This window comes from Schistocerca serialis, chromosome 2, assembly GCF_023864345.2.
Source record: "Schistocerca serialis cubense isolate TAMUIC-IGC-003099 chromosome 2, iqSchSeri2.2, whole genome shotgun sequence".
Lineage (NCBI taxonomy): Eukaryota > Metazoa > Arthropoda > Insecta > Orthoptera > Acrididae > Schistocerca > Schistocerca serialis.
This window is the reverse complement of record NC_064639.1, coordinates 709,258,595-709,272,230: the sequence shown is the minus strand read 5'-3', so window position 1 is coordinate 709,272,230 and position 13,636 is coordinate 709,258,595. Positions and strand designations below refer to the sequence as shown.

General features: G+C 38.5%; 1 protein-coding gene across 1 annotated transcript in view; it reads left to right on the top strand.

Moving 5' to 3' along the window:
- The window catches only part of LOC126457884 (sorting nexin-8-like), a 180,440-nt gene that overhangs the window by 134,803 nt on the left and 32,001 nt on the right, over positions 1-13,636 (top strand). The window lies entirely within an intron of this gene.

The window sequence follows — 13,636 nt, the reverse complement described above, 5'->3', positions numbered from 1 at the left end:
TGAAGGCTTTCTTCACTGTATGAATCTTTTCGCCTAGGACCCATATTTCATTCAGTTTACTTCTATAATGAAAGAGATGCAGAAAAATGTTAAAATCAATGCCAATTATTGCTTAATAATTTTCCAGTCAGTGATACATAATTTTCCAGTTATTGGCACACAATTTTCTAGTTGTTGGCACGGTGCCATTTACTGGTTACAGTTATCATTTGAAGTTGCTGTTTTTACAGCTACGTTTATTTCCCATTCTTATCAAGATTAAAATGAATTTCACTATGACAGTGAATCAATACAAAATACCAGTTGTTTGCACCTGGTGCCAATAATTAGAATTACAGGCTTTGCAAAATCCAGTTATTGGCACAGCTTAAATTTCTACACTTTTGAGGTTAGAGTGTTTCAATTTATTCCAGTAACTCCATACTGATTGTATTTGATAACCATGGTATCATAATTTTGATATATGAGATGTCCACACAATTACAGCACTTAATATATGGCAGTATTTCTTAACTTACCTCTTAGAATATCCTTTCTTGCACAGGGAACTTCACAACAATCGACTTCAGGTCAGCTTCCCGCCAAACCAGTTCCCAGAAGGCATTGAAACAAATGCAGCGCAACAAGGGAAAACAGAGGTCTTCATCTGTTTCTAAAACAGCACTACCAACTTAAAAATTTCCTTATTACAAAATGTTTCTTAACAGGGTGCCAATTACTGGTGGGGTGCCAATAATAGGGTCGATTACCCTATATACTTACCAAAACATAATCTGAGCTGGAACTGCTGGGCAATGGATGACAAGATTCATCACTGTCAGGATCCAAAGGGTAAAGCTCTTCACTTCCACTACTGTCTGTGTCAAATATGCGTTGAAGGCCTGAAGATGCTTCAGACGCTCCTGACCCACCTGCCATTTTGCTGTGGCTTGTGAACAGGTATCTTCTGAAACTACCACCAAATGGCACAGCATAGAACTGCACTCTGTCAGCCTGCCATCTGTTGCAGTAACACGGAACTTTTTCAACACATTGTGAAGAAGACATTGTTAAGAATGCCGCAACATGAAAAACTCAATTTCGTGAAAGTTGTGGCTTACAACTATATCTCTCCAAGCCCTTCAATTCTAACACGAATTCTTTACAGAAGACTGGAAAAACTGGTAGAAGCCAACATCAGGGAAGATCAGTTTGGGTTCCAGAGAAATGTGTTCAAATGCGGGACAATACTGACGCTATGACTTATCTTAGAAGATAGGTTAAGGAATGGCAAACCTACGTTTATAGCATTTATAAACTTAGAGAAAGCTTTTAACAGTGTTGACTGGAATACTCTTTTTGAAATTCTGAATGTAACATGAGTAAAATATAGGGAGTGAAAGGCTATTTACAGTCATCTGACAGCAGCTATAAGAGTCGAAGGGTGTGAAAAGGAAGCAGTGTGACAGGGTTGAAGCATATACCCAATGTTGTTCAACCTGTACATTGATCAAGCAGTAAAGGAAACCAAAGCCAAACTTTAAGAAAGAATTAAAGTGCAGAGAGAAGAAATAAAACTGAGGTTTGCCAATGACACTGAAATTCTATCAGAGACAGCAAAGGACTTGGGAGAGCACTTGTACGAAATAGTGTGTGTCCTGAGAGGTCGGTATAAAATGAACATCAACAAAAGCAAAACAAGGATAATGGAATGTAGTCAAGTTATATCAGCTGATTCTGAGGGAATTAGATTTGGTAGTGAGACACTGAAAGTAACAGGTAAGTTTTGCTATTTGGTCAGTAAAATAACTGACTGTGGATGTAGACAGGATATAAAATCTAGGCTGGCAATGGCAAGAAAAAATGTCTCTGAAGAAAAGAAATTTGTTAACATTGAATGTAGATTTAAGTGCTAGGAAGTGTTTTCATTTAGACAAGAATAGAATAGAAGCTTTTAAAATGTGGTGGTAGAGATGAATGCTGAAAATTAGATGGGCAGATCACATAACTGATGAGGAGGTACTGAGTAGAGCTGGGGAGAAATGAAATTTATGGCACAACCTGACTTGAACAGATCAGCTGAGAGCACACATTCTGAGACATCAAGGGATCACCAATTTAGTATTGGAGGGAAGTTTGAGGAGCAAGAATGGTAGAGGGAGACTCAGAGACAAATACAGTAAGCAGATTCAGAAGGAAGTAAGTAAGTTCAGTAGTTATTCAGAGATGATGAGGCTTGCACAATATAGAGTAACATGTAGAGCTGCAGCAAACCAGTCTTCAGACTGAAGACCACATAGCAATAACAGTATTTACATGACTATAAGAATTGACAGAAATAGTAACATGAAAAGTACATATATATGTATGATGTATGTATGCAGTCTGAAGCAATGAATGAGTTAGAGCACCTCTGCAGTGCTGTTAGTTTAGGGGGCATACTAAATGGGCTGAGGCATGAATGGGAATTTGGACTGAGGAGGGAGGTGTGCTAGTTTAGTCTGTGCAGTTGTGCAAGACACTGTGACAGGAGACCAGGGTTTGAATCCCTGCATTGGTACAAATTTTCAATCTTCGCTTCACTCTGCATATATACGTCATAGACGTTTGAGACTTGGAAAATTTCTCTGCAACCATATAGTTTCATTTTAAATATACAGGGTGTATCAAAAAGAATCATCCAATTTTTTAAAAAAATTATAACACATTATTTTATTTGAGATATGTGCGTGAATAATGTACTGTTGGAAAGAGCAACTCCAAGTTTTACATGGTTCCCACCAGGTAGCTGTAGTTCGTGCTCACTTCAGTTCTAGTAAAAATGGTGTTGGGACAACAGAACGTGTTTTGTGTTCTGTGTTTTGCGCAGTGTGGATTAGTAATAACCGTTCAGCGTGACTTTCGTACTAGGTATGGTGTGGTTGCTCCTACAGCACAGAGCATTAGACGATGGCATGAACAATTCCAAGAAAAGTTTGTTTGTGTAAAGTCAAATCGCTGGGCCATTCCTGAGTGTCTGACACAGACGTTGAACGCATCCACCATAGCTTTACAAGGAGTCAGCAGAAATCCAAAACAGTGTGTGGTGTTCTGTAATTTCATTCTTGCCAAGATGGAGGATGACAGTTTTCTTCCATGCTTAGTGTTTAGTGACAAGGCAACATTCCATTTAAATGGAAAGGTGAACCATCATAATGTGACAGTATGGGGTATCAAACAATCACATGATGTTGCACAGCATGACAGGGACTCTCCAAAACCTAATGTCTTTTATGCAGTTTCCTGGGGAAACGTGTATGGTCCATATTTCTTTGCCGAGGACACTGCTACAGGAAGCACATATCTTGATATGCTTGAAAACTTTCTTTTCCCCACAGTTGGAGACTGATTCAAATGACTTCATTTACCAATAGAATGGAGTGTGCGCAAGTTTTTAAATGAAAGAATTACTGAATGATGGATTGGTCACACTGGACCAAATGGTTCAGCCTTACATTACTGGCCTCCAAGGACACCGGACTGATTATGTGATTATTTCTTGTGGGGGGGGGGGGGGGGGGGGGTTATAAAAAGACTGTTTATGTGCCTCCATTACCAACAACAAAGAATGAAATGCGACATCGCATGACAGCAGCTGTGGAAGCTGTATCTCAGGACATCCTTGCTGCAGTGTGAGAACAATTTGAATACCGCAATGACATACATAATGCATTGCAAGGGGGGCATATTGAAAACTTATCAAAAGATATGAAAAAAAACTTTTTGAGTTTTCTGTTCATCAAAAAACAAAATTCATTCTATATGTTTATTAGTTTAGGAATGTAGACGTTCCAAATCAGACTATTCTTTTTTATACACCCTGTTTATCTTATTACTACATCTGTTGGTATTTGCTACACAGCAATTACAATTGTCTTCCAGTATGTCATCTGCAATTAATAAACATTTATCAGTATTCTGTTATGCAATTTCTCAAATTTTAGTATGTATATAATATTGATTTCTTTTTCTTTCTTTCTGAAGCACTACTGTTGTTATATTGTTTCCAAACAGAGTTTCACTGTCTTGCTCAGTGACTAGCATTTTTTTTAGGTTACACTACTATTTTTCAAGAAGTGTGTGGGAATATATGCTGATAGTGATTAGGTTTTGTATTGTGTTTGTTTGGGGAGCGGGAACAGACTTTGTGTTAATGTGTGTACTTACTTTTTGTAGATCTCACTTTTTCATTTGTCTACATGGTGTTTGAGTGGGGTTTTCTGACACACACACACACACACACACACACACACACACACACACTATTTCACTGTTTGTGTGATGTCCAGTTGTATTGCCATGTCTTCTGATAATTCATTTAGAACTGAGAATATGGTTCCATTGCATAATGCTGTGTATTCATTCATCACTTCTTTTCCTTCCACTCTGGCTTTTTGGATACAGATATGGTTACTTTGTTATATTATACGTTTCTGTGGGGAGCTACTGCTGCGTTTATGGATTTTATGTCTTTCTTTGTCTGTTGGTCTTTATTTCTTATCCATGAGAAGATCTGCAAATATGGAATGTTTTTTGAGTATATTGCCTATTCTGTGAACTGCTTTGCATTTTAGGTGAGTAGTTGCCATTTGTTTGTTTGTTGTTGTGGGTTCTTCTCCTTCAGATGTGTTGTTTGTGTTCCGTGTGCCTTACAAAATGGACACCTCTATACAAAAGAAACTGAGGGCAACTAACACACACACACACACACACACACACACACACACACACACACACACACACCTGGGACTTACCAACTCATGTGTCAAGACTGCAATTCAGTTTCAACAAACAAATAGAAATTTTAGCATCAGATATACTGAACACACAATAGCACTAACAGCAGTCATTCCATATTTGGAGATCATTTTATGGACGAGAAACACAAACTATTGGACAAACATAGACAAAAATTCTTAATTACAGCAATAGTCTTCCACAGAAACATATAATATCACAAAATAACCATACCCGTATACAAAAAGCCATAGTGGAAGGAAAAGAAGTGATGAATGAATACCTAGCACTGTACAATGGAATCCTGGTTGCAGCTCTAAAAGAATTATCAGAAGATACTGTGGCGAAATAAATAAAAAACATTTTACATTTTATATTCCACATCATTGTTGATTTAATCAGAGTTCTCACCTTAGACGCAGAATTAGTCCTTCTGCCACAATATTAATTCATTAGTCGCCATCGATGTTCTTCTCTTTGCTGACCGTGTGTACCATCATGAGTCGGCATCGGTTCACTTCAAGAAGAGGGTGGAAACCAAGGAATACTATGCTACGTCGCTATAAATAATTTTTGTAACACTTCGATACTTTTCACTATTTTTTTATTCACAACACAATAAGACTTGCTGTGCTCATCGCACAAACCATAATTACCAACCATATGGCTGCCTTCCCGCACAGTCCAAAAATCACGTCCATCCTCCACAAGGCAACAATCGAAAGTGTCCCTTAGCTCCTTGGAGTATCAAACAAAAGAGAATCCAATGTGAACTTTACAAAGATTATAATATACATGCCTCTCAATTTATCTTTGGCGCAGCTTTTAAGATATTGTATGTCTCTGCATAGGAATGTGTCATTACAACTGCCCCCCTACTGTATACTGTCACCAGAAAATTTTATTTGATTGACAGGATACAGTAGTCGACCTTGCAATTGATAGGTTTGGGGGTCTTTTATTTACACACTTCATTTTTATTGTCTCATTTTCATGGCACTGTGAATTCTTTGGTATTTCTGAGTGTGTGTCAGTTTTTTGGTATACTTATGCTAATATTTACAAACCTTAATCCTAATATACAAAGTTCTGGTTAATACTGAGAAAATGACATCATGCAGTAAAGTTTGTACAATAAAATATACACTGAATACAACGTTACATACAAATGTTTCCTTCCTCATCAGAGGTGAAAATTAAGTCCTTGTATTGCTTTCTGTATTTATTCCGGGGCGACGAGCTTTGTTCGCTAGTCCGTGTTGAATATGGGCGGGTGATAAGCGCGCCTGATTGTTTGGTCGTCCGTTAGCGGGCGACGTTGGTTGAATGCGCGCGCCAGTGCACTGAATATACACCGACGTGCGGGTACCGTCGAGACTTCCGAACCTCAGTATGCGTGTGCTTTTTGTAGTTCCTTCCAGTACTTAGACTGGATACGACGAGGTACATTGGAATATGTGCCCTGAAGAACACACCACACTATGTGCGAGGCGGAGGACGATCCCGTCGATTCAGCTCCTGGTAAGAAGCGTACCATGTCAAACTTGTTTGGCATTGTCCTTTCCTACTGTGACGCCATGGGTCGTTTGACGATACAAGCTTCAATTTTCGATGTCACTTGTTTAGGCTCGCTGACACTTGCAACGTAGCACTACTTTGCACAATTTTAATTTCTACACACACCACTTTAACCGCGAGTATTGCGATCGAAACTTCCTTTTCACTACACTTTTTTTTTTCTTCGCATAAACCCCTTTTACCTATTGTACTGAGATTCATTCCCCTCAATACTTCTGGTCAATGCACATAATTTGTAAGTCACGGGACTTGGCATGAAATACAAAATACATCACATACAATGGAATAACATATAATACATACAATACATTGTTTACATTAACTACAGGAAAAAACTATCGACTAAAATTGAAAAAATTTTTGACCACTCATAGTGGCTTCTTCGTCTTGGATTTTACTGACACACACACACTCGCCTTTTTCCATTAATCTGTTAGAAGGAACAAGTCCTTTGTTTTCCTTCTTGAACTCGAGTATAAGTTAAGGTTTACCTCCGTTACGCATTCTTCATACGCAACGACATGCATCAGCATGCAGAGAATACAGCTGTAGCCGCTCCACTGAAGCTTGGGAAGGGAATTTTCTACCTTCTACTTAGGGTAGTGGCAACGACTACATGTATGCTACGGTTTTTTGCGTATAAAATCTGAAAATGCACGAAATAATCATTTATATGCAGCATAACCCTAATATGTACAGTGTTTTGTGCTTAAGCACGTTTTCATTTGCAAGTGGTTCGTTATTGTTAATCCCTGTGGAGTGCAATTGAATTGTATTTACTTCTACATTATGTTGTGCTGAAAAACTAATTGCGTCATCATTTACGTCACTATTGTCAGAATCGGTGACGTGTCCATGAACATTTGTTAAATTAAAGTTCTCCGATTCCATTGTGAAGATATTATTTTTATCTGTACTTTACTGTTAATCTAAATATTTAAATTCTCTCGCAGTTGAATTAATAAAAATATCTCGCAATTGTTATTTGTTGTGCGTCGGAAATTTACAAGATGGTGCACTACGTCTTCTAATTCTGCGATTGTTGAACATAAAAAAGTAATTATCAAAGTGTAATTGTGTGTTGCCACAAACACTACCAGGATTTTAATATGGACAGGAAATGGTTCTGCTTTAAGTGGAGCTAAGCCAAGGTGCAGCCACTGCATGTGTTTGCGCTTTCCTACCTTAATTCCGACTGAGCTGCGTCACTCACGATTACGTTAGTTTTGTAAATCCTTGTCCTTGTTCCTTCTGGTTATTGTGCCATCCGTTTATACAGTTAATACTGTTTCACTTTATTCGTCATTTTCCATGTGCGTCATGTAACAGAGAAATAGTAATTAGTACAAGTACATTTGTAGCACAACAATGAAGTACTTACTCTTTGTTCCACCAGCACTGTCCCTGTCAGCGGTCGCCAGTGTGGCGAAATAAATAAAAAACATTTTACATTTTATATTCCACATCATTGTTGATTTAATCAGAGTTCTCACCTTAGACGTAGAATTAGTCCTTCTGCCACAATATTAATTCATTAGTCGCCATCGATGTTCTTCTCTTTGGTGACCGTGTGTACCATCATGAGTCGGCATCGGTTCACTTCAAGAAGACGGTGGAAACCAAGGAATACTATGCTACGTCGCTAGAAATAATTTTCGTAACACTTCGATACTTTTCACTATTTTTTTTATTCACAACGCAATAAGACTTGCTGTGCTCGTCGCACAAACCATAATTACCAACCATATGGCTGCCTTTCCGCACAGTCCAAAAATCACGTCCATTCTCCACAAGGCAATAATCGAAAGTGTCCCTTAGCTCCTTGGAGTATCAAACAAAAGAGAATCCAATGTGAACTTTACAAAGATTATAATATACATGCCTCTCAATTTATCTTTGGCGCAGCTTTTAAGATATTGTATGTCTCTGCATAGGAATGTGTCATTACAACACACACACACACACACACACACACACACACACACACACACACACAGCCTAATGTCGCTGCAAAATTCCCACCCATACCAAGACGACACCCAGTAGCAACATAAAAATATGATGTCTTCATAAAGTGATTACAGCCATTTACATACACAGTCTGTTCCCCTATTTCAACATACATTTTTGTTGCACCTTCATGGTTGGTAAGCTTGAGTATTCCAAGAATCATATAAAGAATTTCAACAATGTCGGGATACAGTTCATTATTGACACCAGTCTGAATGGATCAGTGTGTCAACTTAGATTGAAAATGGAGTTTTGTGCTGTTATTAAATACAAGGGTTGGAACATTAATAGTGGCAACTATTTATTTACAGCTCGTACAAAATAGATACATGTTTCAAAGTTTTACTGACCTTCAAAGTAGTCACCAGCATTGTGTATAACCTGTTGCCAGTGATGTGGAAGTTGTAGGATACTCTTAGCAGTGACAGTTGTGTTGACAGTTTGAGCATTGTGGTCTATTGCCCGACGAATTTGCAGCAGTTCTGAAGCGAATGCTGTGAAGCGTTTACTTCAGTTTAGAAATCGAGTTGAATACACAAGGGCTTAAGTCAGGGGAGTACAGTAGGTGGTATAGCTCTTAGCAGCCCCATCAGTCAAACAAATCAGTAGGCCAAACAGCTTGCACTGTACGTGCTTGAGCATTGTCCTGCAAAACGATGGTCAGGTCCTGCAGAAAGTGTTCAAATGTGTGTGAAATCTTATGGGACTTAACTGCTAAGGTCATCAGTCCATAAGCTTACACACTACTTAACCTAAATTATTCTAAGGACAAACACACACACCCATGCCCGAGGGAGGACTCGAACCTCCGCTGGGACCAACCACACAGTCCATGACTGCAGCGCCTTAAACCGCCCGGCGCAGAAAGTGTCATCACTTCTGTCTCTATGCTGTTCATTTTTGGAACACAACCTACAGCCAGCTTAGAGACAGAAATGATGACACTTTCTGCAGGATCTGACCATCATTTTGCAGGACAATGCTCAAGTACATACAGTGCAAGCTGTTACCGATTTGTTTGACTGATTGGGCTACTAAGAGCTATACCACCTACTGCAATCCCCTGACTTAAGCCCTCAAGAGTTTAACTACATTTCTAAACTGAAGGAAACACTTCATGGCATTCGCTTCAGAACTGCTAAAAATTCGACAGAGCAATAGACCGCGCCGCTTGAACTGTCAACACATCTGGCACTGCTAAGAGTATCCTACAAGTTCCACATCACTGGCAACGGTTTATACACAATGCTGGTGGCTACTTTGAAGATCAGTAAAATTTTGAAACATGTATCTATTTTGAACGAGCTGTAAATAAATAGTTGCCACTATTAAAGTTCCAACCCTCGTATTTTCATTTGAATGGTTGAACTGTCACATAAATCGAAACAGAATTATATGAAGTTCACACCGACTCTGCACCATCATTTAAGACCATTTTCTTTTGGATTGGTGAATTTAAATGTGGTCAGACAAGCACTGAAGACAAAGCACTCCGTGACCGCCCAACTGATGTCATCACAAAGAAAACCATTTCCATTATCCATTATATGATAGTGCAAGACTGTCGAATAAAAATTCATGTGATTGCTGATACTCTATGTATGTCAACTGAGCAAGTGCATATCATCCTGCATAGAGAGTTGCCTATGAAGAAATCATGTGCAAGGCAGGTGCTGTGATTGTTCGCAATCGACCACAAGGTCATCCAGCACAACATTTCATCACAGTGACATGCGATGTCTAATCACAATCCTCAATATTTTTTTTGCTGATTTGTGGCTTGATGAAACACGGATCCACCATCAGACACCAGAATAACAACAGAAGGAACGATGAACAGCAATGCACCAAAAAAGGGAAAGGCCATTTTGTCAACTGGTAAGGTGATGGCCACTGTTTTTTGTGTTTCCCAATTAATAATCCTTATACATTACTTGAAAAATGGCAGAACAATAACTGGACCCTATTATGCTCCATTGCTCGATCATTTGAAATTTGCATTGGCTGAGAAAAGACCCAGACTGGTACTCAAAAAGACAATCTTTTGCCAGGAATATGCACCATCTTACACGATAACAATGGCCAAAGTGCATGAATTGAGCTTTGAATTGATTCCTCATCCACCCTATTCACCATACTAAACCCCAAGTGACGTCTCCCGTTTCCCTAAGTTGAAATTATGGCTAGCTGAGAAAAAATTTTCATCAAATCAGGAAGTAATAGTTGCAGTCAATGAGTATTTTTGACAGAACCAATTTTTCTGATGGGATGAAAACACTGGAAGATCGCTGGACCTAGCGCATATCCCTCAAAGGAACTACGTCAAGAAGTAATGTGAATTGTTTACAAAACTAACATTTTTGTTGCTTATCAAACTGCCTGCTAAAAACCCACTGAAGATAGAGAAACTTCTCCAAAATGTGTATGAGTAGTGAAATTAGAAAAGTTGTTTGCTCAAGGCAGAAAAAATTTCCTTATTACGTATTATGAAGCAAATGCAGACAAAGAATGAGCTTAAACTACAAAATAATTATACTAATACTTGTAATGTTTTGCATAAAATGCAAAGAACTTCATTCAGAATCCCTTATGAAGTTCTAGTTTTACACTTTCAGCACAATACTCATGCTACATAACTAGGGAATTATCTAGATCATAAAAATATGATTGGCGCAGCTACCTGTCACTACAAACTCTATACCAACTTCTCATTTTGAGATGTAGAACACTGCCATGATTCAAATTGTAAATCAAATTCATCATGTTTTACAAAATAGGTTTGAGGAAGTTGGCTGCAATGAATCTATTGTATTAAAACATTTGTTTCTTATACATTGAGAATTTACAGCAGAATATACATACTAAGTAAAGTACAAACAAATGGTCAAAGTGCACCAAATTTATACAGTATCCTCTGCTACCGATTTTAATGGTTTGATACTGCTCTATAAAGCCATTCTAATTTATTTAACTGAAAAGCTGCATCTGTGCATTGGATCTGTACACTGTATTGTGCTAATCTTTGCCATCTACATCTAATTTATAAAGAAAACTGTTGTGAACAACACACATCCTGTGCTAAGCTTTTTGACAGGGTTGCCACTCTTCCTGGTCCGAAAAGTAGAGCTTGTGAAGGTGTGTGTTCTATGAGAAAAAAAGGCTGCAAATTTAAGACAAAATAAAATATTCACTAGTTTCACATATTAGTATTTATTCCTGTCAATTCTTCTTTTTTTTCCCTTGGCTGATCCTCTGAAACTATTTGATTGGAAAATATATTTCATATCTCCCACATTTTCAGCTTTCTCTGCAAAATCATCAGCACTTGTCTCTAGTTCACTGATAGCATCTTCTAATCTTCTCTTTTTGATTTTCAATCCTTGTATTTAATCTAACAACACTTTTCTTTTTGAACCTTGCATTTCTCTTTCTAGTTTTTCTATTCTTCAAGATATGTTTTATATTTCTGCCTGGCATTAGCTGCAAAGTTCCTTGTTCACTTCAAAATTGGCTAATTCCCCAGTATGTTTTAGGTGATCCACTATTACTCTTTGGGCAACAAATGTTTCACTTTTCATATTCTTCACTTCTATTAATTTCTTTGATGAGAAACCTCTTTCTACTCCTGCTTAACCGTGAGATAAAATCAATAACTTTTTTATGAAACTGTACAGCTTTGAAAAATTTGGAGTCAAGAACTTATTTAAAAAAGAATCAAGTCTCTCCTCCTAAGGACTAAAAACTTTAAAGGAATCATAGTTAGAGTACACTTGCTCATTTAGAAATTTATTATAATCTATTAGTAGCACTTCCCTCCCCCCATGAACCATGGACCTTGCCGTTGGTGGGGAGGCTTGCATGCCTCAGCGATACAGATAGCCATACCGTAGGTGCAACCACAACGGAGGGGTAGCTGTTGTGAGGCCAGACAAACGTGTGGTTCCTGAAGAGGGGCAGCAGCCTTTTCAGTAGTTGCAAGGGCAACAGTCTGGATGATTGACTGATCTGGCCTTGTAACAATAACAAAAACGGCCTTGCTGTGCTGGTACTGCGAACGGTTGAAAGCAAGGGGAAACTACGGCCGTAATTTTTCCCGAGGGCATGCAGCTTTACTGTATGATTAAATGATGATGGCGTCCTCTTGGGTAAAATATTCCGGAGGTAAAATAGTCCCCCATTCGGATCTCCGGGCGGGGACTACTCAAGAGGATGTCGTTATCAGGAGAAAGAAAACTGGCGTTCTACAGATCGGAGCGTGGAATGTCAGCTCCCTGCCCGATGCAGGTAGGTTAGAAAATTTGAAAAGGGAAATGGATAGGTTAAAGTTAGATATAGTGGGAATTAGTGAAGTTCGGTGGCAGGAGGAACAAGACTTTTGGTCAGGTGACTACAGGGTTATAAACACAAAATCAAATAGGGGTAATGCAGGAGTAGGTTTAATAATGAATAAGAAAATAGGAATGCAGGTAAGCTACTACAAACAGCATAGTGAACGCATAATTGTGGCCAAGATAGATACGAAGCCCACACCTACTACAGTAGTACAAGTTTATATGCCAACTAGCTCTGCCGATGACGAAGAAATTGAAGAAATGTATGATGAAATAAAAGAAATTATTCAGATAGTGAAGGGTGACGAAAATTTAATAGTCATGGGTGACTGGAATTCGGTAGTAGGAAAAGGGAGAGAAGGAAATGTAGCAGGTGAATATGGATAGGGGCTAAGAAATGAAAGAGGAAGCCGCCTGGTAGAATTTTGCACAGAGCACAACTTAATCATAGCTAACACTTGGTTCAAGAATCATAAAAGAAGGCTGTATATGGAAGAAGCCTGGAGATACTGACAGGTTTCAGATCGATTATATACTGGTAAGACAGAGATTTAGGAACCAGGTTTTAAATTGTAAGACATTTCCAGGGGCAGATGTGGACTCTGACCACAATCTATTGGTTATGACCTGTAGATTAAAACTGAAGAAACTGCAAAAAAGTGGGAATTTAAGAAGATGGGACCTGTATAAACTGAAAGAACCAGAGGTTGTACAGGGTCTCAGGGAGACCATAAGGGAACAATTCACAGGAATGGGGGAAAGAAATACAGTAGAAGAAGAATGGGTAGCTTTGAGGGATGAAGTAGTGAAGGTAGCAGAGGATCAAGTAGGTAAAAAGACGAGGGCTAATAGAAATCCTTGCGTAACAGAAGAAATATTGAATTTAATTGATGAAGGGAGAAAATATAAAAATGCAGTAAATGAAGCAGGCAAAAAGGAATACAAACGTCTCAAAAATGAGA